We start from the raw sequence: 14,166 nt of genomic DNA on the forward strand, positions 1-14,166 counted from the left end.
CTTAGGTTATTGCTGAAAACTGGGAAGAAAGTTATAGGTTCAAGTACATAAAAGCAGAGAAGGCTCAGAAATAAGGCATCCATACACAATCAGGCCAATGTCTCCATTATAGAGTTCAGTTCTCAACATCCACACTGGGCAGCTGACAACTGCCTGTTACTCCAGTTCCGGGGCATCCAACGCCCTCTTCTGGCCTCCTTGGGCACCTGCATGTATATACTCATAGCAGGGTAGTTGTACGTCAACTTGACACAAGCTAAATTCACCTAAGAGGAGGGAATCTTAATCAAGAGAATGCCCTACTGGAAGCATTTTCTTAATTAGTGATGGGGGAGGGCTCAATCCATTGTGGGTGATATCAGCCATCCCTGAGCTGGTGGTCCTGGTTTCTATAAGCTGGTTGAGCAAGCCATGAGAAGCAGGCCAGTAAGTAGCACTACTCCATGGCCTCTGCACCAGCTCCTGCCTCCAGGTTCCTGCCTTGTGCATGTTCCAATCCTGACTTCCTTCGATGATGAATTGTGATGTGGAGGGGTAAGCGGTGAGCCGAATAAACCCTCTTTCTCAAGTTGCTTTGGTTCTAGTGGTCTACCACAAAAATGGTAACCCTAAGTAGGACATACAGAGGCAGGCAGGCACATACACATACATGTAGATAAAAAAAAAATTTAATGTAGCCGGGCAGTGGTGGCTCACGCCTTTAATCCCAGCACTTGGGAGGCAGAGGCAGGTGGATTTCTGAATTCGAGGCCAGCCTGGTCTACAGAGTGAGTTCCAGGACAGCCAGGGCTATACAGAGAAACCTTGTCTCGAAAAAAAGAAAGAAAAAAAAATGTAATGTGAAAATGCAGCCAAGTTTAGTGGTACAGGCTATGATCCCACCTACTTATAGGGAAGTTAAGGTATGATGATTGAAAATTCAAGACCTGTCTGGAATAAAGAGGGCTTTTAGTCCAGTCTCAGCCATTTAGTGAAATCTGTCTCAAAAGAAAAGTATTTAAAGGGGGTGGGATATAGCTCAATAGTGTTTGCCTATATGTATGCATGAGTCCCTGTGATTAGGCCCCCAACCCAAATTAAAATAATCCAATTTTGATTCTTAAGGCAAGCAGCATATAAGACCAAGGACTTTCATTTTCTACACATGACTAAGTGTTTAATAGCTTCCTTCATTAATTATTAAGGGTGATTAAGCGTTTATGTTCACAGGGAAAAAGAAGTACTGCCAAGTGTTTAAAATGCTGGATTGCTCAGGAAGTTTGGCAATGATGCTAATTTTCTGTTGCACATGTGAGAACATGGGTTGTGGGAGTTTCCAGTATTTCAGAAGAATCTTTTTGCCTTCTCCATTGCTGTTTCTCCCCTTCCTCCCCCGGTCCTCCTTTAGTACTTCAGTGTTGTGAGTATCCATCACAGCTCTCTTCTGTGTGTTATTTCACATGTCAAATAACTTTGTTTTCCTATTTTTGAACATTCTATTCATGCATAAATGCCATGATATTCTTACTTAGGCTTCTCTCTTCTCTCTCTCTCTCTCTCTCTCTCTCTCTCTCTCTCTCTCTCTGTGTGTGTGTGTGTGTGTGTGTGTGTGTGTGTGTGTGTGTGTGTAATCCTAGCTTTCCTGGAATTCACTATGTAGACCTGACTGGCCTCAAACTCATAGAGATCCACCTGCCTCTGCCTCCTGGACTTAAAGTTCTGGCGCTAAATAAAGGTGTGCTACCATGCCTGGCTTCTCTCTGGTCTTCTGTTATTACCAAGTTCTGAGCCAGTCTAGGGAGAATGGAGGCAGCAGGTATAGTTTAGGGTCCTTTGGCCCCAGTAAGTTGGAACCAATAGTCTGAATGACTCAAAATATCCCTTCCCTGAAACTAGGTCAGTTTATTTATAAAGAAGTCTGACCCCCAAGATGATCAGGTGTTTGGGGGAAGAAGCCAAAAGCAATCTTTCAGGAAGGTGATAGGGAAGGTCAGAGACTTGTCCTTTATTCTACCTTGACTTCAAAAACACAGTTCTTAGGTGACAGGAGAATATATGCGGTACTCTGTTTAACATTAGCAGGGCTAATTCTGCTGTGTTGAGAACTGTAATAATACTGCTCAGTACTGGGATGGGCTACCTGCAGTCACTGGCCGGCAGAGTCACTATAGTGTGCATCTGAAGATGAAAGACTAGTAGGAAAGATAAGCAAGGCCTTCCTATCTCAGTGCCTATCCAAGGAAATAGAGATATCTGCAATTTGTTCCAGCTATCAGGTCAATCCGGCTTCTTCCATCTAGCCTGAGAAGTCATGCTTCTAAAACGTCTGTGATTACTTTGACAAACAGCCTAGGAGAGGAGATAAAGTCTGATTTCAGCCAACCCAGCTTGCATTTCAGTTTCTTAACAGAAACTGCCTGAGAAAGGACTGCTGCACGGCACATCAGCACATTTCCACTCTTTCATCTAGAAAAAGGAGAGAAGATTGGCTAATTAATCCTACTCGACGGTTCACATTTCTATTGCCAAGAGGAGCAGTTACTCACCAACAGACACTAGAAACACCCACACGCAGACAGACATGTACAGTCAGGTCCTTGTCAGGCATTCCGAGCTTGCCATTCCACTCACAGGAAGCTCTGGTTGAAGTATTCCCAAGCCTCAGAACAGGCCTCCACTCAAGAGCAGAGGCGTTGTTGTTGTTTTAATTTTGTATTTTCTTTTATGAGTATAGATGGTTTGTCTGCATGTATGTCTGTGTACCACATGACCAGATGAGGGTGTCATAGCCCCTAAAAATGGAGTTACATATAGTTGTGAGCCACCATGTGGGTGCTGGGAATCAAATATGGGTCCTCTGAAAGAGCAGCCAGTGCTCTTTTTTTTTTTGTTTTGTTTTTGTTTTTGTTTTTGTTTTTGTTTTTGTTTTGTTTTGGTTTTTTTTTTTTTTTTTTTTCGAGACAGGGTTTCTCTGTATAGCCCTGGCTGTCCTGGAGCTCACTTCGTAGACCAGGCTGGCCTCGAACTCAGAAATCCGCCTGCTTCTGCCTCCCGAGTGCTGGGATTAAAGGCGTGCGCCATCACGCCGGGCTCAGCCAGTGCTCTTAACCACTGGACCATATCTCTGGCTCCAAACAGCAGAGTTTTATATAGTTTTATATGCAATAAAATTACAAGCAACCATGATTTACAGATAGATATATTTACAGCATTTTTTTCTTGGATCATAGAAAAGATAGAATACCTAACGATAGAGGGAGAGAGAAGAAAGGGAAAGTCAAGCGTAGCTGTGCATGCCTGTAATCCCAGTATTCAGAGGCTGAGAGAACTTCGAAGAGGAGGCCAAGCTGGGTGATGTAATGAATCTGAGGCCACCCTGTGCTACACAGCAAGACAGACAGATGAGAGAGAGAGAGAGAGAGAGAGAGAGAGGGGGGGGGGGAGGAGGAGGAAGAGGAAGAGGAAGAGGAAGAAACTAAATGAAATCAGGCTAAAAGTAAGCAAACATTTTAAGAGATAATGTGAATGGTTTATTCCCATACTGGATTGTTTCAGCTAGTGAGCATAATCTATGTTAAACATTGCTCTGCCCCATTGTTTAATTCAACACAGTCATTGCACATGTTCTATGTTAGTCATGGTTCTAAAGAAAGAGAACAAAACACAAGAAAATTTCCTCCTTCTTGGAGTTTACCTCTCAGTGGGGATAGCTTATTTCGTTGTCCCAATAAGAAATGGAGATTGGGTGTCATCCTTGCACAGGGGCCATGCTAATCTTCTCTGTATCGTTCCAATTTTAGTATATGTGCTGCCGAAGCAAGAGAGGTGGAACAACAATATGAACTAACCACTACCCCCGGAGCTCTAGCTGCATATGTATCAGAGGATGGCCTAGTCGGCCATCATTGGAAAGAGAGGCCCCTTGGTATTGCAAACTTTATATGCCTCAGTACAGGGGAACACCAGAGCCAAGAAGTGGGAGTGGGTGGGTAGGGGAGTGGGGGGGGGGAGGGTATGGGGGACTTTTGGGATTTGAAATGTAAATGAAGAAAATACCTAAATAAATAAATAAAAGAAACACACACACCCACACACACACACAAAGAAAGAAAGAAATAGAGATTGGAAAGTCAGGATTGTCTAAGGTACAGGATTGTCCAGTGGCAGAATGTGTGCTCATCATACACAAAAGCTCTGGTTTGATCCCTGGCAGCAGAAAAGAGAGTGAAGAATGAAAAGTAAGAAGAGAAGAGGAAAACCATACATAGAAACAGAAAAACAGGGTCAAATATATAGGACAGAAAAAACACTGAGGGATCTTTGAGTTTTGCTTCAGTTGCTGTAATAACACAGTGACTTGGGGAGGAAACAGCTTATTTCATTTAAAGCTCATTGTCTATCACTGAGAGAAGCTAAGGCAGAAACTCAAGGAGGAAAGCTGGAGTCAGGAACTGAAGCAGAGGCCACGGAAGAGTGCTGCTTACTGGTCTACTACTCTCCATGTACTGCTCGGTCTGCTTTCTTATACAGCCCAAGCCTAGCTGTGCAGGGGTAGCGCCACCTACAGTGGTTTGAACTCATCCAACATCAATCATTAATCAAGAAAATGAGTCCAAAGAGGTGCTATAGGCCAGTCTGATGGAGGCAATTCCCCAACTGAGGGTCCCTCTTCCCAAAAGATTCTAGTTTGTTCCATATTAACAAAAACCCTATCAGCACAGGGGAAGAGGAGCTAGTGGAAATTAGACCCTGTCTCAAAACAGGCTCTTTAGGCTTGGCTTCCTCACATAGTAAGCAGCAAAAACAGCGCAAAGAGTAAAAGTAGGAGCTACCAGGCCTCTCATGACCCACACTTGGAACCAGTCATGACATATTGCCACAATGCCACATTCTAGAGATCCAAATCAAATCCAGAGGTCAAAGCAAGCCATAAGCCCAGCCCAGGCAATGCCCCTTGTTAAGAGCAAGGATACCAGAATTGTTGGAAGCTATTTTTGTAGAACCTTTATAACACTTCAATGAATATCCACAGCCACTTATGAGACAGTCACCATTTCACTCCCTATTGTATAAGTAAGGGAAACTCAGACTGGATTGACTAAATAGCCCCCTGACGCAGGCATCATATCTGGGAGTGGCTCTTCACTGCTGCAGAGTTCCCCTTTACTTTCAAAGTAGAGGGCAATGGTTAGATGGCTAGAACCCAGTGTTCCTTCTTCTCTGAGAGAGATAGGAAAGCAAAGTACTGAAGAGTTCAGATGCTGGAGTGCAAATCACTTTGGTTTGTAATTCAGTGCTGGTTTTAATTCATTGTCACCATGACTTGGGCTAATTAGCCTCAGTTTCACCACCTTAATAATGGGGTTGATAATGTACAGTTAAAACAATGGTGAGATAAGACCCTGCCTGGACACATGCAGCCAGCTCTTTTTTCTCATGGGATCTACATTCATTGACTCAGTCAGAAAGAAAGGATGTTTTCAAATAACACCTGTACTACACACATACAGACTACTTACATAGAATTTACATTCTATTAGTTATAAGACAATCTAGGGATGCCTTAAAGTATACAAGCAGATATTCACAAGTCAGTAGTATGCCACTTTATATAGAAACTTCAGTATCTTTGAATTTGGGAATCTATTGAGGCACTTGAAATGAATCTACTACCACACCTAAGAACTTTCTACTATTGTTAACTTGAGTGTCCTAATTATTTGCCTTGAATCAAGCAGTGTACTTCAGCCTCAAGACCACTGTGTCAAGAGTTCCTGTGGCCTACTGACACTCTATGGACACTGCCTCAGTCAGCTTTGCCTCTGACCCCAATTCTGCTGCAGTGACTACTCCCAAGGAACTCTGTCACGAGGTTGACCCCATGTCTGCTCTTTCGTTGCACTGCGTATCCCTGTTGCAGCTATCTACTCTCTGTGCTGGAGCCCTGGTGGCCATCCGTGTTTACTTACACCGCTTCCTTTACCAGTCTCTTTCAGCTCGGACTGGACAACTGGAAGAGGAAATGGAAGTTTCCAGGTTAGCTCATTTGCTGCATTTGTCGTGCTTTGAAATAGCCAAAATGCTCCAGCGTGAGGAACCACTAGGTGGCAGGGCTGCTTCACTGCCTGCCTCATCGCTTTCTTTATTCCTTTATTGTCTATACATCAACTGCAGCAAAAATACAGTTTCTTTAAAACGAATCAGTTGCTTTTAAATCAACTTGCTTACTGCTACGCAACTGCTGAAAAACTAAGAAAACTCACATACTTTGCTCTGAATATCCACTGTGATGTCACTAATTCCTTTCGGAGCTCTCACAGAGGTCAGATTACTGCAGAAGTTTTACTGCCTTCGGCTTAAAAAGGCGTGGGAAAAGCAAATAAACCAGTGCCTGTTGAGCACACGGCCAGAGCTGATTGTTTTCCCTCTAGTTGTCAACGCCCAGCAGGACAAAGATCTTTAGGTTAAGGTTCATGGACTATTAGGCTGTTGTTTCATTCATAGGATTGTGGCCCCATCTCTCCTTTCCCAGAAGGTCGCTTCGGAGGAGATGGAATTTCAGCTGCTTCCTGAGACAGAAGCAGGTGCAGGCACATCCTTCCTTCAGTTACGTCCCCACAGGAATCCAACCCGTCAGGTGGGAACTCTTAACAAAATGGACTAGGAGGGACAGAGAAGGGAGGAGATGTGGAGCGAAGGCCAAGAATGCTAATAAAGCCCTTGTCTTACAGCACCAAGGACGGAGAACTGCTGTAGACAGTTGGCGGGATGAGACATACAGCTAGGTGTGGTAGTGCACATTTGCAATTCCATTACCTGGGAGGCCAAAGCAGGAAGGTCACGGGTTCTAGGGCAACCAGTGCTACTTAGTGAGACTGCAAAAATAAACAGACAAGTTTTTAACATATATATCATTTAGAGTTAAATGTAAAATTAAGATACAAATCCTTGGGGGCTGTAGCTGGAAGGACAGAAGGGAGAGGCAAACTAGCAAAAAGGAAAAGTTAAAGTCAACTTAGGTAACACAGCACAGTCGATAGAAAATATGGAAAACCAAACCAGCAAGGTATAACATTCATAAACAAGGAAACGTTATTTTGAGGCATGAAGGTAATAAGAAAATAAAACTAAGCTAAACCACCCAACCAAACAACAACCCTGAAAACACAAAGACCTAGTAATCCTTGTGTCTACACAACAGATGGAGGCACTAGGTAATAGAGTAAGCGGTACTGTGTGGTTTCCTAACCACCATCTTGTTGTACCTTAAGAATGGGCTCGGGTGAGAGATCGCTTGGAAGCTAAAGTCCTCGCTACTCAAGCCTCACAACCTGAGTTCAACCCCTGGAATAAGCAACTCTACAAAATGATCCCCAGGCCTCCAAACAAGCCAGAACACGCACACACCACCTCCACCACCTCCACCATCACCTCCACCACCTCCACCATCACCTCCACCACCTCCACCACCACCTCCACCATCACCACCACCTCCACCACCACCTCCACCATCACCACCATCACCACCACCACCACCACCACCACCACCATCAGAGAATGACAGAATGGGTGAAGGGCTAGTAAGATGGTTCATGGGGCAGAGTGCTTGCCAAGCAAGTCTAGTAACATGAGTTCAATCCCTGAACCTACAAAAAAGGGGAAGGAGAAATTGAAAGGAAATAAAACTTGAGAACTGTGGTTCATGTAATTTATGTCAAATAGCCCAAAGAGTTGTTTGTGAGCTTTGAAACTTGGGGCTAAGAACATAGCAGAACAGGCCAGGACATGCCTGGGCAGGCCCGTCGTCACATGTCCTGACTGGCCTAGTGCCTCCCTATCTCCCGCCCTTCTGACAGTCTGTTGATGTTTAAATGGACCAATCATGTGAAACCGTGCCAATTCCTCCCCAGCCCCACCCCTTTTCTATAAAAGTCCCTAGCTTCCAAGCCTTGGGGTCGAAACCACTGTCTCCTGCGTGAGATACGTTTTGAACCGGAGCTCCGCCATTATGGCTCCACCATGTGGTCGACACCTCTGTCTCCTGTGGGAGATATGTGTCGGCCTGGAGCTCCGTCATTAAACTACCTCATGCTTTTACAACAAGATGGTTGTCTGTTCGTGATTCCTGGGTGCGCGCTGAATCGAAAATTGAGTGGGGGTTTCCCCACTAGGTTCTTTCAAAATCCGACTTCTCCCTCTTCCTTTCTGATAATAATAACACATTATTTAAAGAATAGGCTGGTATAAAGTAACTTTTATTTGCCCAAAGAATTGTTGTCTCCAGACTTACTGCCTCCATCTGTTATCCTAGGTCTAATCCTGGAAGCTTCTAGCCTCCGTACAATCTTATCTAGATCTAGAATGTTTTCAGCCTCTAAGACTTGCTGCTGAATAAACTTACCCTTTCTTGTTCTTTCTGATCTCTGACTGGCAGGTTCAAATCAGCTGTTCTGGCTCAAACTCCTTTCCAAGATGACTGATTCGAACTAACTTCTCTCAGCTTCTCTTGAATTGCTTTGCTTGGCCTCATACTAACTCTGGCAATCTACTCTTCTAGCTCCTTCTTGTTCCCTGGTTCACCCAGTCTTAACCTGTGTCTATTTGTTCTTTCTTCAACCTGTCCCTGAAAAAAAAATCTCCTGGTAAAACTGCCTCCTCCTTTCTCTGTGCTGCTCTCTTAAGTAGCCTCTTTTTCCTCTCTTCTTGTGAGAGTTGGGCATATCCTATTCTGTCAAATCTTTCTCTGATTCATCACTGTCTGCCACTCAGTTAACATCAAATATGACTGCTTCCTTCTAAAACATGACTTTACTTTCATCCTTTGGGATTAAAGGTGTGTACGAAGGATGTGTCTGTATTCCAGCCAAAGGGATTGAAACTCAGGGCTAAGCCACACCACAACTACAAAGTTTTCCCAGCAAGTAACACACTCTTAGGGTTCACAGTCTGACCAAATATCCTGGAGCAGAGCATATATGAGAAACCGGACTCAAGGAAAAGAAAAGATCCTAGTGTAAAACAGATCTCCAAGTTCCTGGGAACAGCTTCCTTTGAGCTTTAAAGTTGATGCTCTGCATCTAGCATGAGTTATCTAGCATTTAAGCAGGAGAGAGGAATGTCGCAGGGAGTAAAGGCTGGCTGCCAGCTTTGGTTACCCGAGTTCCTTTGCTGGGACCCACATGGTGAAAGGAGAGAATGAGTCCCTGCCGCTTGTCCCCTGATCTCCACAGGTATGACGTAACAAGCTTGCGTGTGCATGCACACACACGTGCACAGACATAACACATTTAACACATACTTGTTTACTTGGAGATGACTTTGACTTACTAGAACCACTACTGTGAGTTACAAATTAGAGACTACAAGTTTTCATACATATATGTAACATTCAACATAGGCATTTTCTACTAAAGATCCACTTTATGTCAATATTTTCACAGCATATATTTGGGTTCTCTATGCTACAAACTAAAGTTATATTAATCTTTCTAATAAACTGGAGATAAAATATGCTGTTGGCTTCATTGGTGGCATTTCGGTACAAATTTCTCAGCACTTGGACCTATCAGCAGAATGTGGTTGGTCTACAGCAGCGAATATGTTAGGCCTGGCCACACACTTCCTTTTTTATCTTCTTTTGAAAACCACATCCAGTCTATCAGTAATGACTGCTATTCTTTCTGAACATATCAGAACTTGACACCTCTCACGATACCCAACCCTAACATTATAGTTCGAGTATCATCGCCTCCTACTTGGACCTCAGAAATGGTCTAGTTACTGCTTTCATACAGGCTCCAGAGTGGTAGTTTTTGCTGTTTGCTTTTTGGGTTGAAATAAGGTTATCAGATAGTTCAGGTTGGCCTCAAACTTGTCATGTAGCTGAGGATGGCCTTGAGCCTCTATCTCCCAAGTGCTAGGATTACAAGCCTGTACCATCACCATATACTGGAGATGAATTCCAGTTTGCATACAAAGCAAACACTTTGCAACTAAACTATACTCCCAGTCCCAAAGTGCTGAATTTTTAGAATATATATATATAATGCATGTGTGTATCTAATGTATGTAGACCAGGAGACTGTATCAGGCCCCTTGAAGCCGTGAGTGACTGTGAGCCATCCAATGTAGGCACTGGAAACTGATCCCTAGATCCATAATAGCAGCAAGTAGACCTTACTACTAAGCCAGCTTTCTATCCCCAGGATAGTGTGCTTTTAACTGTAAGCCACGGTGAGAATTTGTAGACTATTGCTCATCCCATCTTACACTTGATTCCTTCGTTTTCCTCAGCCTTACAGCCTAAGGGGCCTCTTAGTTAATTCACTGTGAACTTGCCCTGGAATACTCTTCTTCCAGATTGCTAAACAACCTGCTCTCTTCCTCCAGACTCTGCTCTGTGTCCTTACCAAAGAGACCTTTCCTGTCCTGCTGGTATAACATTGGATTATTCCCTATATCTCCACCATTCCAACCCTGATAGTTTTTCTTCATAAGATCCTCAAAGAACATTATTACTGCATATTATTTATTAATTCTGTCTTTTTTTAATTAGAATATATCGAGAATATAAGGATATATAAGGATCTCTCCCTTGCCCTCTACTGCTGTATACCCAGAGCCTAAAAAATATCTGACATATAATAAATGGTCAATATATTGTTGCTAAATTGACAGGCCCAACATACAACTGGTGGAACCTTATTAGACAGTATAAAGACACACATTTGATACACATGAGATGGCACTAAATGATATCCAGAGAATATCTCTTCAGTATTTTAATCCTTCAGTATGTTACAAAGATCTCTGTTAGTGCTGAGTTGTCTCTATGACCTGGCCACTTATCTCCACAATTAGGGAGTGAGGAGCTCTAGCTTCACAACCTATTGAAAGCCTTTTATAATCCTAAGATAAAAATGAATAAGCAAATGAATACATTTTTAGAAAAAATAAACATAAAAGCCTTTTACATAGACTAATATTTGATAATTGAATAATCTTATTTACATTGATTTTTTCACTATTTTGTGTGTGTACACATGCCCACACATGTCATAGCTCCATCAGCACTGGAGATCAGAGGACCACCTGTGGAAGTTGGTTCTCTCCCCATGCCATACAAGCCCAGATCATCAGGCTTGGTGGCTACGACCCCCACATGCTGAGCCACTTCACCAGCTACTGCCTCCCAACAATTCTAGGAGGGAAGGATGATTTTGCAGAAGAAGCTGTAAATGAATCTCCCATAAGATCCAAAGCTTCCTCCACCAAGATAAAATTCACATAAAACTTGCAGTCTTATTAAAGTGTATAATTCAGTGTCTCTTAGTACATTTACAGTGGTGTGTAACTTATCATCACTACCTAACTACAGAACTTTCACATCTTCTGAAACATTACCCATCACCCCAATTCCTTCTAACCCTAAGCAATCCTGTTTTCTGACTCTATATATTGACCTTTCCTAGACACTGAATATAGATGGAATTGTAACCTGTGGTTTTCTGTGTGTTTGTGTTCTCTCCCTCCCTCCCCCCCCCCCCCCCCCCGTCATTGGGGACTGGACCTATGGCCTCTCACATGGTAAGATTAAAAGGGCACTATCACTGAGCTATATCCCCAGCCTATATGTGGTCTTTTGCATCTGGCTTCTTTCAGTTAACATGGCATCCAAGTTTGACCGTGTTGTAGCATGTACCTGTACTTCAGTACTTTTTATGAGGTAGCTTATGGTAGAGTTCTTACCTAGCACATGTAAAACACTGGGTTTGCAATCAGGCACCACAAAATAAAAGTTTCAACAGAACTTTTTAAAGACTAAATATTAACCTGTTGTGCAAATACCACATGGATTTCAGGTTGTTTCTAGTTGGAGGCTATATGCAGTGTTTGTGAACAACTTGTTTGAATGTTTTCTCTTCTGAGTATAATATGCTTGCTGGTAGAATAGGTAATATGGTGGATCTATGTTACGCCTCTTTCAGAAAAGCTAAACTGAATTCTAACGTGGCTGTCACATTTTGCATCGACAGCAGCAAGATTTCATTGCTCCACATCCTTCCTATAAGAGATGATTTTTGCTTTTCAAACTTGCCATTTGAATAGTTATCATAAAGTTAGTGTTAGTGTACATTTCCCTAATGATTGGTGATAGTGACCATGTACTTCATGTACTTATATTGGTCTTTCATGTACCTTTTCCAAAAGCTCTGATGCAAGTCCTTTGTAAAGCAGGATAGAAAGGAGAAATTACAAGGACCTGAGAAGCAAAAGGAGCCGCTCTCTCAACAGCTGAGAATCACAGATTCCAAAACACTTAGCAACTGCTTGAGGCCTTTCTCCTTTCTCATCTCAGAACCTATAATTTTCTAGAACTCTCATCAGAAACTCCATTTAGTAAAGGGCATGTCCTAACCCCTTTGTACAACCCTAGTGGCTTCCGGTTTTATTAGAGTGTAATCCCATCCAAGGTACTTCTGAAACATCCTATAATCTCATTTATGAAAAATAAAGAAGGAATAAAGCTTTCTTTTCCATTTGAGATGTAATTTCAGAGCCACTAAGAGTTGTTATTCTGAATTTCTAGGCTTAAAATCTATGCTAACACTGTCTTTAATAAAGTTTGCTGTTTTGAGAGGGCTACACTTTCAGGTGCTTTTTTTGTTTTGTTTTTTTGTTTTTTGTTTAAGACAGCCTTGGCTGTCCTGGAACTCATTCTGTAGACCAGGCTGGCCTCAAACTCAGAGACTCAACTGCCCTTGCCTCCCAAGTGCGGGGATTAAAGATGGTAAGCCCCACCATCTGCCCCACCTCCCAAACATTTATTTATGGAGGTGAGGATCTCACGGTACACTTGTGGAAGTCAGGGGGCAACCCATGGAGTTTGTTCTCTCCTTCCACAGTGTGGGTCCTGGGGATAGAATGCAGATGGCCAGGCTTGATGGCAGACACCTTTTACATGCTGGGCCGTTTGTCAGACCCCTTTTTTATTTTTTACTAAACTACAACGCCGCTTTCTACGATACTGGCTGCTCCTAAACTCTTTGATGCATCCAAGGCAAGGATCCGGTTTTTACCTTTCTCATTGTCCGTGCTGACAAGGACAGTGTGGCTCCATGCCTCAGCTGCTGCTGCCACCACTGAAACTTTAAACAATTTTTATTATTTATTTATTTATTTATTGGTGAGGATGAGGGGAGAGGCAGAGAGAGAGATTGCAATGCAGTGTCATAATGCCCTTGGAGCCAGACTTGGCTGTCAGAGCCCCTGAAGTTACAGGTATTGAGAGCGGCCAGAGGTGGGTGGGTGCTGGGTACCAAATTTGAATTCTCTGGAAAAGCAAGCCTTAATCACTGAGCCATCTCTCCACCATCGCTCCCCCCCCCCCCCCAAAATCCGGCTGTCTCTTTCTGTTGAGTTCTAAGTTTCCTCTTTTAAAATGTTACATTTGGGGCTGGTGAGACGTCTTAGAGGGTAAAGGCTCTTGCTACCCATCCTGATTAGCTGAGCTGGATCACTGGAACCCACGTGGTGGAAGAGAAGCAACTTCTGCCAAGTTGTCCTCTGACCTCAGGTGTGGCACACAAGCTCCCTCCACACACACAGGAAATACATGTAACTAAAATATAGGAAATGTAACCTTTGGCATATATAGAGAAACATGATCTGAAAACCGCAGGCTAGGCTAGGGGCTATACTCTAGTTACAGCACAGCTTGCCGGTCCCTGCAGAATCCAAGCCGGGTATGGTGGCGCACACCTGTAGTCCTAGCATCCCGGAGGCAGAGACAGCGGATATCTGTGATTTCCAGGACAGAACGATCGACAAAACGAGCAGGCCAGTCAGGGCTACATAGTGAGACTCCAATCTCAAAAAGAAATTCCAAGTAAAGAGTGTTGTGCAAGACGGGAATGGGGGAGAAGAATCTCTTTAGCCTCGGTTTCTCTGGCTTTAAGACTGGAATCAAGTCCCAGTCTCACCCCAGTGCTCGACACTGAGGGCAGAGGAAGTAGAACAACCGAGCATCCGCTCGCTAGGAGAGCGCCCTCCGCAGTGGTTCCCTCCGGGCAGGTGACCGGCCTACCGGCCGTTCTTCCTCTTCCGGGTCAGAGTGCACCCAACTGCGCACAGCTCTCCGCGCACACTCCCCCGCCTACCCCGGAGCGTGGGAGCACCGTGCCCTCC

At 43.6% G+C, this 14,166-nt stretch overlaps 1 long non-coding RNA gene and 1 pseudogene across 1 annotated transcript; both read right to left on the reverse strand.

Moving 5' to 3' along the window:
- Positions 1 to 3,705: 3,705 nt before the first annotated feature.
- On the reverse strand, positions 3,706 to 3,799 carry Gm23244 (annotated as a pseudogene).
- An 8,100-nt stretch (positions 3,800 to 11,899) lies between these two features.
- Gm43868 (predicted gene, 43868) lies at positions 11,900 to 14,036 on the reverse strand. The gene has a single exon (NR_164179.1). It is a non-coding gene; the product is annotated as a predicted gene, 43868 (long non-coding RNA).
- Between the last annotated feature and the right edge of the window lie 130 nt (positions 14,037 to 14,166).

Source organism: Mus musculus, chromosome 6 (assembly GCF_000001635.26).
Source record: "Mus musculus strain C57BL/6J chromosome 6, GRCm38.p6 C57BL/6J".
NCBI lineage: Eukaryota > Metazoa > Chordata > Mammalia > Rodentia > Muridae > Mus > Mus musculus.